This window comes from Accipiter gentilis, chromosome 11 (genome assembly GCF_929443795.1).
Source record: "Accipiter gentilis chromosome 11, bAccGen1.1, whole genome shotgun sequence".
Taxonomy (NCBI): domain Eukaryota; kingdom Metazoa; phylum Chordata; class Aves; order Accipitriformes; family Accipitridae; genus Astur; species Astur gentilis.
In genome coordinates, this window is record NC_064890.1 from 34,594,141 (window position 1) to 34,605,971 (window position 11,831).

An 11,831-nucleotide genomic window follows, 5' to 3' on the forward strand; every position below is an offset into this window, starting at 1 on the left:
GTTCTGAATTACGCAAGACAATCCCAGACCTGATCTTTACAGAATTGCATGGCTGGGTCCATGACAGCCATAAGAAATAACGCTCACTGGAGCCACGGTTAACTCCTCCAGGAAAACAACACTTCATTTATACAGAAGACAGGATGAATAGAACCTTCTAAAGACTGATACAAGATGATGAAAGGTATATTCACATAAGTTAAAAGGCTACCAATTTTGCTTTCCAAAACAGTATTTTCAACAGAAGGCAATATGCACCGTGCTGCTGTTTCACACGTGCATGTGTACGATAAGGCTCCCAACACAAGAAGCACCATACCACAAGCACCCCCACAGGGAGAACATGCATGTATGCCAGGGGCTAAGTCATGCTGTTCCATATACTGCTGATAAAACACTGAAGAACCGTCATGATTAACATAATACAAAGAAATATGAAAGAGAAAACAGTGTACATAACATTCTCCCACAAAATGTACAATTCAGCACTTAGGTGTTTCTTCTAAGTACTCTGTGAATAAACTGGGTGAAATCAAGACTTACAAATAACAGGAACTAATGAGGGATTAGGGACTATTGTCATGGTGCACATGGTTCAAGCAACTAAATCAAATCAGCATAAACTCATGACCTTGCCTTCCGCTGCTGAGGGTCCTCAGTCACATGCATACTTTTGCAGCTGGAAGGGATAACATTACATACCAAAGTCAGCAAAAATGGCTCAGCCATTTCCAAGAACAGTTAAAAAAAAAAATGTACTTTTTTCTAGCCACTTGGAAGCACTAGTATTTTCATGCTTTCCACCAAAGAGCAGATATTTGGCAGTGGGTCACTGAGATCAAGACCATGCTTTCCAGACAAGCAACCCTTCCAAATCTAGCCATGCCACAAGATCTGGGAAAAAAGATTGCATTTACTCAAGAAATCTTTGCTAGTCATTGCATTTCATTTTTTTCCCATAAACTGCATCTGTGCTTAGCATAGACTAATAATTGGAAGTTCCTATCCCATTGCTACACTGCACATGCAACATTCCCACAAGATGAATGAGCATACTTCAGCGAGTGCTATGGCAACACAGCAGGACTTGTTGCAATTGCTTCTCTGATACTAAAGAAACTAGGAAGACCATCTTTATTTTTCTTAATACCATCCTAAACATGCCCAAATAGCTGGACTTAAACACCAGGAATGTGAGAGCTGAACCAAAAGAGCTTGCAAAGACAGAAGTAGAAAAGCTAAGACCTTTTAACAGTGGAAGGAAAAAATGATGGGCAAAACTGATGGAGTAATACTGAACTCAGATTAAGCATTATTGCTCAGGGGCAGCAGCAATGGCAAGAAGCACATTTAAGATGCAAAACATTAATGGGGCAACAAAACCAGAGTGGCAGGTGATTAGAAAAGTATGTTGAGCCAAAGAAAAAAGGGCAGAACCCAGCAAAGAAAGAAGTAGCATGGAATTGTCCAATTACAGACTACCATTTCTTCTCTCACCTACATCATGGTAGTGTTATTTCTCAGCTTCTGAATGTTCAACCCCTGCAAACTGTGAAGGGCATCCCTCTAACAAAACTTATGTAATATATAGGCTCCCCTATAATTTTATGGATTTACTTAAATGGAAAAAATGCGCTATAGAAGATTGCGTAGAACGATACACACACACTTGATAAAAATACACTGAATTTGAGTCCTCTATTAAAAGCATGCTGTTCCCTCATTTTATGCATCATATCAAAAGTTTAGCAATATGACATGTTCTTTTGGTATTAAAAAATGTGTTTCCATAAAAAGTAATTTCGGCTTACACGTAAAATATACAGACACTGGTACAAAAACAAACAAAAGAAAGAAAATAACATAGCCATGCCTCTCTGAGGCATACTCTTTTAAAAAAAAACACTAGATGAAAGCTATGGTGTCAAAAACATGGTCCTCAAACTTCTTTTGACTTTGAGTAACTCTTTCATAAGTTCAGGTCAAATAACCACACTAACCTCTTAAAAATCTCAGACAAAAAGAAATGCTGTATTTTTGGAAAATGGTGGAAAAATAAAGAGTTTGCAAAACATTTATGATAACAGAAATAATTTTAAGTGTAATTGTATTTAGCACAAAATCTCCTACAATATTTGTAGAATAACAATGCATTAGACGGCAGTTTAGAAGAAGTAGATAGATGGGGAGTAAGCAGCTTCAATTACTGTTGATCTTGCTTTCACAGCCCTTAATCAGCGATAACTTTCCAGATCCAGATAGCTAAAATAAAGCTAGAAAAACATGGCCAGGAATGGAAGACAGGTACATGAGAGAAGGTTTCCTTAACACCAATAGCAACACACAGAAGGTAACAGAAACTATTAACCACAGAAGAGGGAAGAGCCAGATCTGAGCTTGAAAATACAACCTGAACTCCATCATCTTTCCTTTCCGCTTACGAAGAGAGTCTATAATAGAAAAACATGCTAACCACCATTTTGGGTTACTTTCACCATACAGATGGCACCAAGAAATCACCTATAACAAAACAGTACTTTGCTGTGAATTCTTAAGTAACCAACCTAGTTTTTGTTACAACTGATTATTCTACCTCATTGCAAAGCTTCAAAAGAACTTAAGCTTCCCACATCAACACCACCAGGCGCTCCTTACAATGATGAACTCCACTTTCATTCAAAGTTTCTTGCCAGAGTAACCACCACAAAATAACCGCTGGTAGCAACTGACTGATCCAAGAGTTGTGTAAGGTGCCTTTCTTGCTCAGGCTGATAAAACTAGATCTGAAAAATCACAACTGCATAGGTTTAGAGAGAATATACTTTACCTTCATTGTTACAGGTTATTTTTATTTGGTAACATCTCTAAAACCAAAACTCCAATGAGCGCAAGGTAGTCCTAACTAACTGCTTTTCTCCAGCTGTTTCAGAGGACTTCCAATTGTTTTTTGTTACACCTATCCATCTACGGGGGTCACTACTTTTTACATCACGAGTAACAAACTAAGAATGCTTAAAAAAAAAAAGCAAAACCGCGTACCAGAAGCGCTTATTCAGTGGCTGTGTAGAAGGCAGGGAAGAACTTCATTGTCCCTCTTATGTCCAGAATTGCTGAAGTCATTTGCTCTGGATAGGGAGCAGTCCAATTAAGACCGCTCATCTACCTTCAAATTCTACCTTAAAACTCAAGTTTTGAATATCAGACAGCTCAGTTTCAGGTAAGGGTCTTCATCTCTTCTGTGGCACACCGAGAAAGGTAGAAGTTTTCACTGCTGCAGTTTTGGCCTGTGTTGCTGTCTAAAGGTATGGACATATATGAAGGCTTCTATCAGACACTGATCCCATGGAATTTCATATTCCATATTACTGCTGGCAGTCTAACAAAAGCCAGGTAGTGAGTAGAGAGACAACAAGCGTTAAATCGCTTGACGTTTTCAAGCAATTTCATACTAGCTTGGAAAAGTTCCAAACATCATTAAATGCATCACTCAGGTTTACTCACAGATAGTACCTTTGAAGGCAGATCACAGTTAAGCAGCACCTACAGACCTAATAACAGAGGAACAAAGATTGCATTTTAATGGGAGTTCACCAATCCCTAAATAAAAACGGCATTAAGACAGACATTGTTATTAGTGTCTATTAGAAAAAGTAATCAGATACTGCAATTTTCCACAGTATTAGGCTTTAGAAAACAGCTTCTGGAAGACATATTTCTTCTTCCCAATTCTCTCTACATATTCATTCTTTTTTTTCATATTCTTTTTTTTTTAAATATTTAAATACATGCATGTGAAGTAATGAGATAATCTCAGAAAGTTAAGAAATACCACTGGCCACAGAACCATAAAATTAAAATGTTACTTTTTCATGTTCACTGTGATTAAGTATTTTTGAGTTAAAATTCAAATTTTATGTTCTCATGGAGAAAACAAAGAGTAATACTACTGTTTCATCAAGACAATTTGTGAGACAGCATTACTTAATAATAAAAAATGAATGAGTGAAAATACTAATTTTAGCACAACACACACAAATATAAGGCATAGATACATATATGCCTACAAGTGTGTCTGTGTATATGTACATATATTTATTTGTTACATTTGCATAAATACATTTTATATGCAGTTTATTTTAATCTTGCCTACTTATACATAATTAAACACAGTATTTTGATCATCTTTCTTCAAGTCAGTTAACTATTTCCCCAGCCTAGAAGTGACAACTTCCACATTTGGTTAAATTTCATTTGTTTCTCCAACTAAAAGTCTTAGGAAAGCTACCTGATGTGCCATAAAAATAAGATGTAGGAAAGCTGAATGTTTCTAAAAGTTAGAGGCAACTTCCTTAGCACTTTTTTTTTTTTTTTTTTAAACTCCTGACAGAGAAAAACTACTTGTTGAATCAGGCGTGGCCACTGAAGTACAGATTATGCACACTCAACCTCTGAGAGCCCTTCAAATGCGGTCACTGTGCCTTTGGTGCTCCACCAGACCCAGATGCAGAGGTAGGTGATGGACAACTGTTCGGGACAGCAGAGCTGCAGCTTTAAGGAACAGAAAGGCAGACACACATTCACCTTCCATCTTCCAGCAGCGACAGTCCTCTATTTGTTATTTCACGACTGCAGCTAACTTCCTAGACAAAGAATCATCTTACTCAAGTGGTTGAAGGTACCAAAACTAAGCAACTTTCAAAACCAAAACAGAGATGTTCACGGCTTTCTGCTTGCAAACTGTGCCCATATCCTCAACTGTTGGGTAAAAAGAGATCAAACACTTGGGGAAGAGGAGATTCCACGTCACTGTACTCGTATCCTCTCAGATCAAGGTCACCGCCCTTTCAGACCAAGGTGGACTAGCACATATAGGTGAAACACCACGTGCCCACACTGCTGAAAAGCCATGAACCAGCCCTTGATTTGAAGTGCCCTAAAGAATATGCACATTAGAGACTTCTGGTATTTACGACTACAGAAGAAGTGTTAGGGTATAAATCTGTTTAACACCATATCTCTAACTTCCAAACAAAGGCAAAAAAATTGGGCAATGTTGAGATTTATGAAATCTACTCTAATCTTAAATGGTTTAGCAGATTAACTGTAACCATTTCAGAATTCATTCAGGCAAATTGATAACAATGGTCAACAGCACTGAATAATCAGTTTAGCTATCAGCAGGAACTGGACTGCATGTTTTTGTTACTATTTACCAGAAGGACGTTTTTTCTCCCTCACCTTAGATTGCTGGCAAAGAAAATCCCAACACTGAACAGTGAGGGGACTGACAGACGGCCAGGCTTCAAGAATTCTGGCGCAGGGATGGCAAGTCAGTCCATCAAACTTTTTCCAGCAGTGTTTTTGCCCATTATTATTGTGCATGTTTAAATATAGCATTAATTGAAATAGAATCACGCTTTAATTACTGCATAAGAGTAGTAAACTTTAAATAACTTCTTTGCACAGGTTTTTTTAGTACTCAGGACAGTGGAAAACTGAGAAGATTCTGCAAAGAATCCCTGTAACAGGGGAAGAAACCCCCTGACAACACATTTGTTAACTAGAGCAGAACCATCATGTATCATGAGCAGAACCACCTACAAGTTTTATAAAACCAGGGGCTAGAAGTCATGCATCAACTGTCTCAAACTACATTCGGTCAAAAGCACAAAGGAACTCTTTATCACCTGGATCTTTCAAAACTGATAGCTGAATAACTGGAGAATAAGATAAACTTACATCTCCTTGTTAAGTCAAACTCAACAACCTTCACATACTGTGTTTGAGCACTATAAATTCACATTCAAAAAAACTCACCAAGTTCCTGGGGAAGTGTTCCCAATCTTAACGGTAATCTGAATACAAGACAAACTAGTGAACCCAGGTTTATTGCTATTAGAGAAGGTCTGAAATGGTTCTCTTTCAAACACATTTGGAAGAGAGATTTACACACACACACCACTCTCCCCCACCCCAAGGCCATAAAGCTGTTGTCTGTTCTGCTTATTCACAAGCAGACTTTAAGGCAAGTGGAACATGAAAGAAAATGGATATATTTCTTATTTGGGCCATTTATAGCTTTGGAAACTGACACATCAGCAAATGTAAACTACTGAAAGGAAAGCTCAAAAGCTTTAACGTTGTGACTACCAGTCTAAATAGCCTCCTCCCCTCCCTCCCCCCCCCCCCAACTATTTCTCATCTTATCTGATAAAAGCAGAACAACAAACACCATATTCCTAGAAATTCTAAAGGAAACATTTGAAGAAGTGCTTGGGATCATTTCCAAGTCTTTTCCCTGTCACCGAAGAGGATGCTATCCATCTTTTTTTTTTTATTCTTGTGAATCTCTAAATACAGCTTTCCAGTTAAAAAGAGATATGGATTACCATGCATAATCAGCCAAGTAAGAGTGAATTTTTGTCACCCTGTCATTTCATTTAAGAAGCCTACTACTTATTTCTGCTAAGATCAAAAGAAAACATGATAAAATTACTAAAGACTTCCTCCATTCTTCTTCTCCCATGTGTAAGAGAGTCTGAATGCCCACATAGTAAAACTTAAGTTAGGCTACACTTCACTTAAAACTACGATTCCCCACAAGAAAATTAAAAGCCCCCTGATACATTAGTGATATACGAACATAACACGAGACACTAAGTTAGCCGGATCTCCCTTGAAGGTTACCGAAGCCGTAAAAAAAAGCTGTAAAATTACAATCTTAAAATAGCTGTTCAATAATCACGGGCATTGCAATCCACTATATAATTGCTACTAAGATATGAGCAGCCTTAACCATCTCATGACATTTTAGATAAACGATTCTTCGCCAACAGTACCTAGTTACTGCTAGTAAACAAACAGTAACTACCTGGCCTTTCCCTCTGTTATCTGATCCTCCCTAAAAATTTAAAATTAATTAGTCTCAAATAAAAACACTGTGAGAGGCAGGGGACCAATTTCAGTCCTGCTAAAAGTGTTTTGAAGTGATAAACGTGGAGATAGCCTGTCATAGACGAGTTACATTTAGGGCTCCGGCTAATAATATTCTTTAATACTCACCAAAGGGAAAAAAAAAAAAAAAGAAAAGAATTAGGACACCATGTACTCTAAAACACGAGAAGAACCGAAGACTCTCTCGCTGGCTTGATAACCGTCTCGCTTCCAGGCTCCAGCGTTACTCTCCGCAACTTCCCCGACGTTCCCGAGTCAGTCGCGATTCCACGACAGCACAAAAGCAGAGCCGGGCTTTGAAGTTGAGCCTCTCCGTGCAACTTCCTCCGCGGCTCCGAAGTCTTCCAGGAGTAACTCTCTGCTTCCCGGAGCCGCTCTCCCGGCAAACGCTGCCGCTCCCGGGAAGCGGAGGGACCCTCCTCCCCCCCCCCCCCCCCCCCCGGGACCGGGATCTTTGTTCAGGCCAGCCCCACGGCGGGGAGGTCCCCGCGCCAACCCCGCTCACGGATCACCGGGCAGGGCTTGCTCCTGCTCCTCCCGTTCTGCCTTCACAAAAGCTTTCGGCGCCGAAGGGGGCCGGCGGTCTCCTGCCCACGGCGGATCGTCCCGGCCGCCCCCCTTTGTTTCCCCTCTCGCCCCGGGAGGCGAGACGAGGCGGGCCTCCCCCCCCCCCCCCCGCACCCCGCCGCGGCCTGTCACGGCGGCCGAGCGCCGGCACCGGGCCGGCGAGAGGAGGGGAGCGGGGGGGGGGAAACCCGAGGCCGGAGCCGGCGGCAAACGGAGCGGAGGACCGGAGGCCGGCGGGCCCCGAGCGGAGGCGAAGGCCCCGGCCAGAGCGGGACGACGACGGCGGCGGTGGCGGCGGCGGCGGCAGCTCCCGCCTCTCCTCCCTCCCCTCCGTCCCACGTCCGGGAACGGCGCCGAGCCCTTCTCCCTCACCTCACAGCAACCGCCGGTGCGCGTCTCTTCACCTGGCGCCACGGCGTCCCCCTCACGCCGTCACCACACGTAAGCGGAGGCTCCGGTTCCCCCGCACCTTCCTACTGCCGTCTCCGCTACTACCGAAGAAACGTCCGTCCGGGCGGGAGAGTGAACCGGACCGGACCGGGCCGGGGCTCGGCGGGGGCCCCCGCTCAGCGGCCGCCGGGCCACATGTCCGGGAGTGCGCGGTCGGCCGGCGGCGGCGGCGGCGGCCGCTGGGGGGCGCTGTTCTGCCGCCTTCCGCCGCGGGGCGGGGAGGAAGGCGGTGGCGTGGCGGGCGGGCGGTGCAGCCCGCCAGCGAGTCGTTTCCAAACCGTCCCGCGCCGCGCATTGTGGGATAGGTCCTCCAGCGCCGGCTTGAAAAGGGAAGGGAGAGGCGCGGGGTGGGTGGGGGGGAGTCGCCAAAAGGCGGAGGGAGGGAAGGGAGGGCACGTGACCCGAGGAGCCAATGGGACGAGGGCGGGCGGGCGCGTGGGGCCGGGGCGGGCGGGGCCGGGCCGGGCCGCGCGCCGCGGGCGGGGGGCGCCCCCTGGTGGCGGCGCGGCGGCAGGGCGCGGCCCGGGGGCGGTGACGTCGTCTGACCGCGACCACCCCCCCCCCCGCCAATTTTTTTTTTTTTTTTTTCATAATTATTTTAATCAAATTAGACGAAAGGAGCTTTGGACGGAGCCCCGTGACCGCGGGAGCGCGATCCGCTGGAGACAGACGGGGGGGGCCGTACGCAGCCGGCCTAGGCCGCGCCTGGGCCCCGCTGCCCGCCGCGATGGCGGCCGCGGCCCTGAGGGGGGCGAGAGGCCGGGGCGGGCCGAGGGCCCCGGCAGCCGCCCTTGAGCCCTGGCGGAGGGTGCGCAGGGCTTTCGTCTGCGTCCCCGGCACCGTCCCCGCGGGTGTGCTGTGAGGCAGGGGGGCTCTGCCCGGAGAGGCGGAGCGCCGAACCCTCAGCGTGAACCACCCCCCCTCCCGCCCCGGGCAACGCGCCCTGCTGTGGCAACCAACGGCAGGGAAAGGGGGAACCAGCTACCCCGAATACTACGCGGGCTTGGTTGTCTCCTCGCGTCCAAAACGAAGTTGTCGCGGCCTGAGGTGGAGTAAGATGGGTGTCCGCCTCAGTCTGCCGAGAATGATGATACCTTATTAGTTGCCGCGATGACTGACAGGCTATTAATTTAGGATTAACTCAGAACTTGAGTTAAGTAAGAGCAGCCTGTGGGGACAGCGTGTGAGAAGAGTTACAGGAAGAAAGGAAAAGACTAGATTCGTTAGCAGCAGGCTGCAGGGAAGTGTAGTAAGAAGCGAGACTATAGCCATAGGTTGGAAAGCACAGGCTTAGGAACGGAGATGAAATGTTTAAGGTAAGTCTGACTTTAAAGTTATTAAGGTTAACAAACTCCCCAAATCTTCAGTGGGATCATCTGAAGAAAGGAATAAGCAGGTTCGAATGTTGGGATTAAAGAAAGCCCTGTTACAAAGTAAGAAAGGTGACTTTCGGTGCTGTGGTTTGAATAGACGGAAGTCTTGAATGTCCTTAGCGCAAGACACTGAAGCAATTAAGAAGGGAGAACGATAGCAGAAAAACAGCTGTGTGTTTGACTAGCCGACCACGAAGGTAAGGTTTTGTTGCAGGGCGGGCATACTATACAGAGCTGCTGTATGTTATTATTTGTTACTGTTGGGTCTTTTAATTAAAATGACTACTCAGGACTCACAGATGCCTTAGTATTCACTGTTTCTGTCACCAGTCATGAACACATTGCTGTCACCTACTCAGGCTGCACAGATCATGTTGCGCAGAAGAGCCAGGCAAGCCAAAGAGAAGTGTCTGTGGGAGAGAGGAATGCAGGGAGCAACACTCATCACTTCTGAGGTGCCGTCTGTACTTTTGTTTGATCCTCTGATTGTATGCCTTATGTCCATTCCAGCACTGGCCTGTATAGCTACTCACACAACTTCAAGATACGCAGTAGCAGAACAGCTTTGGCCCTTTCTCGTCCACCTTTTGAGATGGGCATGTACCGTACACTGTTTACGACGGAGAGAAAAATCTGGGATTTCACTGCTGTCAGCTCTAGCAAACATGTCTTGAGTTTTCCTATGCGTACGTGAAGTTCCAGCCCACAGTCCGACTGGGGCTGAAGGACAGCGCTGTCCAGTTGGATGGCTGCTCCCAGAACCAGCCCGTCAACGGTGAACAGTCGGTCAGTTATGTCAAAGGAGGAGGACAGCAGGAGATGTAGCTCCTTCTGTCTGCTCTGTGCCTGGTGAGAGGAGGAGTGAGGAGTTCATGTTTTGTACAGGGATATAGAAGTAGGGGGTCATGAACTCCTGATTTCCTACTAACCTCTGCAAACCCTATGCCGTAGGCACATTCATAATTTTTGGGGGCTCCACTCATTCATATACCCATTAGTGTTTTTCTCAGAAATCAAGAAGGGAGGGTGGTTTGGCCTGAAGTGATATGTGAAATATCATTGGGAATTGAGGCAAAGATGGTAGGAAAAGAGGCATTCGACTGGGACAAAATTGATACTAATGGTTATGGAAATAATTTGTTACAATTTCTGGATCAGTGGGTGAGTTGGGAGCACCAGCCAGTTTCATTGAAAGGAGAATCTTGCTTTCAAAATCTTATGATTTGGGAGCCAAGCTTGTCATTTTTGACATTTGATTTTTTTCCCCCATGCTTCAGGATGGTAAAAACATAAAATCTTTAATCTGTTTTTACATGTTCTAAAGTCTTTAGCTTCTTCAAGCGTTCTTCAAGTGACTGATAGCAGAGGTTGTCCTTAGTCAAGGTGGACACCACAACCCATAAATCCTCTGCAGGTGAAGGATAGGACTAGTGAAGACAGTTACTATTACCTGTTGTCTTTTGTAGCTAGGCCTAAGTAGGACTGTTTCTTCATTCTCCAGCTAGCTTCAGAATGTTCTACTCAAAGATCGTGAGTAAACCCCAAGCTGTAAGAGGCACTTGATTTTTAGTAGTACTTTGGAGGCCCTGTCTTTTGAGGGATGCACTCTGCCCACATTTTCAGAGTTTCCTGTCAGCCACGAGAACCGTAACGTTCCTGAAGCTGAGCCTCTTGCTGACTTGTGTGTCTCTCGGGAGGGCAGCTTTGTGTGAAAGCAGAAGCAGAGCCATATTTGTGGCACAGCTGTGAGGACAGGTAGAAGCCAGATGTGCCAGAGGAAAGCTGGAAGACATGCAGGGAGAACAGTGTGAATGAGGGCATGTCATCTGGAATGGGGAGCAACAGGGAGTGTGAGACGAAATAAGAGTGGTGTTAGGGGGAGGGAGAGAGAGAAATGATGGCAGAACAGACTTGAGAGATTTTGATCGTAATATGGTAGAGCGTAGGAAGGAAGGTGGTGGGTGAAGAGGGCAGGGATGAGTGAGGACACGGTAAAGAGTGGGACTCCCGAAGGACAAAACGGTAGTTATCCGTGAATGCAGAAATTAGGATTGGCATAGATCACAGAGTGGGAGATGGAGATACTTGTGTATTTGTGCTGTAAATTTGAATTCTTAACTTGGAAGTATGCTGTGCTGTCCTAGGCCATTTACCATCTACACAACATTGCGACAAAGGCACAGGTAAGTGACTATTATTATTACTTTCTCAATGTAATAAGCTTGAATGAGCCCAAAGTGGTATTTTTGGAGTCTTGAAGCTGCCAGTACTACGTTCTGTCTCTGGAAGAGATAAGGTGAAAAAATTTTAGCATAGGGCGTTTTTCTTCCTATTGTGACACTGTTGGGAGTGATTGGTTAAAGCCACTAAAATATCCTATGCCCAGGGAACAAAAGAACCATTGATAATATAATGTTTTTGCTGTCTGGTTTCAGATGCTCATTTGAGCAATGAATGATTCATCTATTTGCCTCTTGGATTCTGAGC

The 11,831-nt window shown here is 45.0% G+C and overlaps 1 protein-coding gene across 2 annotated transcripts in view; it reads right to left on the minus strand.

Annotated features, from left to right (window-relative positions):
* SCAF11 (SR-related CTD associated factor 11) overlaps positions 1–8,136 on the minus strand; it is a 48,791-nt gene extending 40,655 nt beyond the window's left edge. The window contains exon 1 of one of the 2 annotated variants that reach the window (XM_049813627.1): positions 7,926–8,136. The gene's annotated coding sequence lies outside the window, so the exon portion shown is untranslated. Of the gene's footprint in view, positions 1–7,893 lie in introns of both variants that reach the window. The other variant, XM_049813625.1, reaches the window with a different exon arrangement.
* Between the last annotated feature and the right edge of the window lie 3,695 nt (positions 8,137–11,831).